The sequence below is a fragment of the Mus caroli genome, chromosome 9 (genome assembly GCF_900094665.2).
Source record: "Mus caroli chromosome 9, CAROLI_EIJ_v1.1, whole genome shotgun sequence".
Classification (NCBI taxonomy): Eukaryota; Metazoa; Chordata; class Mammalia; order Rodentia; family Muridae; genus Mus; species Mus caroli.
The window spans coordinates 115,276-118,463 of NC_034578.1; positions in this window are offsets into that span (position 1 = coordinate 115,276).

The window sequence follows — 3,188 nt, forward strand, 5'->3', positions numbered from 1 at the left end:
CATAAAGAGCCAGGGAGAGAAGTAGGCACCTGTAGTTCGAGAACTGGGAAGGTAGAGACAGGGTTCCTGGGGCATAATTAACAGTAAGCCTTGATAAACTTGTAGGCTTCAAGGTTTACTGAGAATCCCAGTCTTAAAGTAATGTCTAGAGTAATTGAGAAAAAAATGATACTGATCTCTGGTCTCTGCATTAGTTCACTTACATGTACACTCATATGAACATGCAAACACACAGAGACACACACACACACAGAGGCACACAAGCACACATGCACACACAGAGTACCATTATTATTTCTACTTTCAAATTAGGGAGCCAAAGTGTCCAAAGGCTGACAAATTTTCTCAAGGCCATACAATTTGACTATGACTGAGACTGGCATCTGAACTGCTACTGAATCATCCAGAGACCTCATCCTCTGCCTCTGTTTATGCTGATCCCTTCCAGAGGCATTTGGTCTTCTGGTTTCTCCCCAGTGTCTGAGTGTCTTCCCAAGCATGATGGATAGCCAAGAAAGTTCCTCCTCCTTCTCTTCTTCATTCTTGTTCTTCTCTTCCTTATCACTTTGTCATCATACCCCCTGTCCACTTTGTTCTTATCCCCCTCTTCATATTCTTCTAGATCTTCCCTTTTTTGCTGAAAAATATATTTTATCACAAAATATGTATGTATATCTCTGTCTCTATATCTAATCTAATCTATATATCTCCTGATTTTCTCTCCCTATTCTTTTCCCAGCTCCTCTCTACTTCCCCTCACATCCTTATCTAATCCCTGTTAGTCTTATGAGAGAATAAATAGGTTTCTAAGGATAATAATATGATATAATAAATATGTGATAAAACAAATATTAAAAAATTCTTAGAATTGGAACAAACAAATAGAAGGAAAAGCACTAAAAGAAGGCATAAGAAACAGAGGAAACAGAGACCTAACAGTTCACACATTCAGGAAGCTTCTAAAAACAATCAACATATATATATGTGAATGACCTGGTACAGATACTTGTAGGATTCTGCTTCATTTTATGTGAGTTTATGTGTGTTTTGATCATGTTGACATAGAGGGCTTTGTTTCCTTGGTATATCCTCCAACCCTCTGGCTCTTATGATTTTTCTGCCTCCTCTTCCACAGGGTTCTGTGAGTCCAGAGAAGAGGGATTTCAGGGAGACACATTGTTTAGTGTTGAGTGTTCCAAGGTCTCTAATTTTCTGCATATTAGATTGACAGCTTTTGCAAGAGCCAACTGTGTCTACAAATAATAGCCAGGGATTGATACTGAAGCAAAGGTGTGTGTCAATTTCAGTTCTGCCACCAAAGTTTATGCAGGGATTCATATATCACTTCATGAGTACTGTCTTGGCTCTGAGCTGTTGTAATTAGCAGAAAACCAGCTCCTCCACGATATATGCCATATCACTTTGGTGTTGCACATAGTTTTGTCTACACAGCTTTGTATTCCCAGTTGGTAGCATACATGCATCTGTCCAGGAGCTATCTCAGATCCATGAATAAAACACACACACACAAACACACACACACACACACACACACTCCTTTTTAACTAGATTATTGGCTCTATGGATGGGCTCTTCTAAGCCTCTTTAGCTGGTGTGCTCTTGCCTTCACTCCTAACTCAACACTTCTAAATCTTCCCTTACCTTAAATTCTCAGTTACCTTTACTCTTAGCTCAACACCTCCAAATCTGCTCTCAGCATAATTGCTCAGCTACCTTCTGTGAAACCCATTGGACTTGCTGCCCAAGATACTTTCAGATGCTTTCCCTTTCTGCCTACATTTTGGAGGCTCTCCCCTGCAGCTCCAAGTCTGTGCATTCTCCCCACTCCCATCCCCCAGTTTTGATTCTCCTCTTCCTCTCTCCTAGTCTGTGGGAATCTGGAAGTGCCACCTCTTTTTTTACCACCCAGCCATTGACCACTGGGATCTGATAGAGATGACAATTGAGAGAGAGGACTTTCAGTGTCAGTAACAGAGATTCCCAATCGAAGCATCAGAACCACCCCTATACATCTCACCATTTCTGCCCAATTAAAAAAACAAAAACAAACAAACAAACCTCTCAGATATTGAGCAGCACCATAACAACCATATAAATTTCAAAGGAAGATAGACAATTAACATCCAGTCCATCATATTTGTCAATTTGATAAAATATTCTACCATCATTCCTAACTTACAGAGGTATAATTCTATTCCTGATTTATGTTTAGATTTTAGCCTGTAACACCATCTGAAAACCATGTTTTTACTTCTGTATCTTATCTTTAATGTTAAACAACTTATGTTTGATTGTGGAACTATAATTAGACTTCAACCCCGTCAGAAATCTGAGGATGAATTGAATATTACCTGAGTAATAGGAAGCACCAAACATAGCTTCAAAAACTTAAACAAGTTGTAAAGACAGCTGATTGCCTAAACAGCCCCATACTTTCTAACAATGTTGGGGCATTTGTCTTCAGCCTTCTGGCCCAAGGTCATCTCAAAGAGCTTTGTAAAACAGGATTATGAAGGATGGTTTACTCTGTCTTGGAAGAGCTATTATTCCACGTAGCATGCCCTTTTCCTGGGCAGTAATTTGTCTTCAGATGAAATAGGCAATTTCTACCTAATGTCTACCTTGCCAAAATAAGCAACCTTGCCTGGAGGTGAAGATGCTAAATTCCAAACTACATGTTACACTTTGCCTCCTCTTTTTTTTTTTTTTTTTTTTGGTCTTGCAATGTTTAGAAGAGTTACTAAAGTACAAAATAGTTGGAATTAAGCTGAATAGACAAACATATCAAATATTTACAAAAGACATTGATAACAGCACTTAAGTAACAGACAACAGCACAGAAGGTCTGGCATTCACAAGTTGGAATTATGGAGATCTGCAATGGATTGCATTTCCTGCTTGATTGTGGAGATGTAACCGTGAGCAGTCCTGCCTCCTCCCAGGGATCTCGTGTTCAGAAGGCATCCCCGAGTAAAGTCATGTAACTGGCCTAACTTTCTTCTCCTTGCTGCTTGTGCTAAGTCATAAAGACACAGTCAAGGTGACTTTCTCCAGCCACTGATGATGTTCAAAAGGTATGAGCAATTTTTCATGGCTTAAACAAAAATTCAACACATCATAGGTTGAATCTGTACTAGAACTAACCAGTTCTATTTAACAGAATTCTA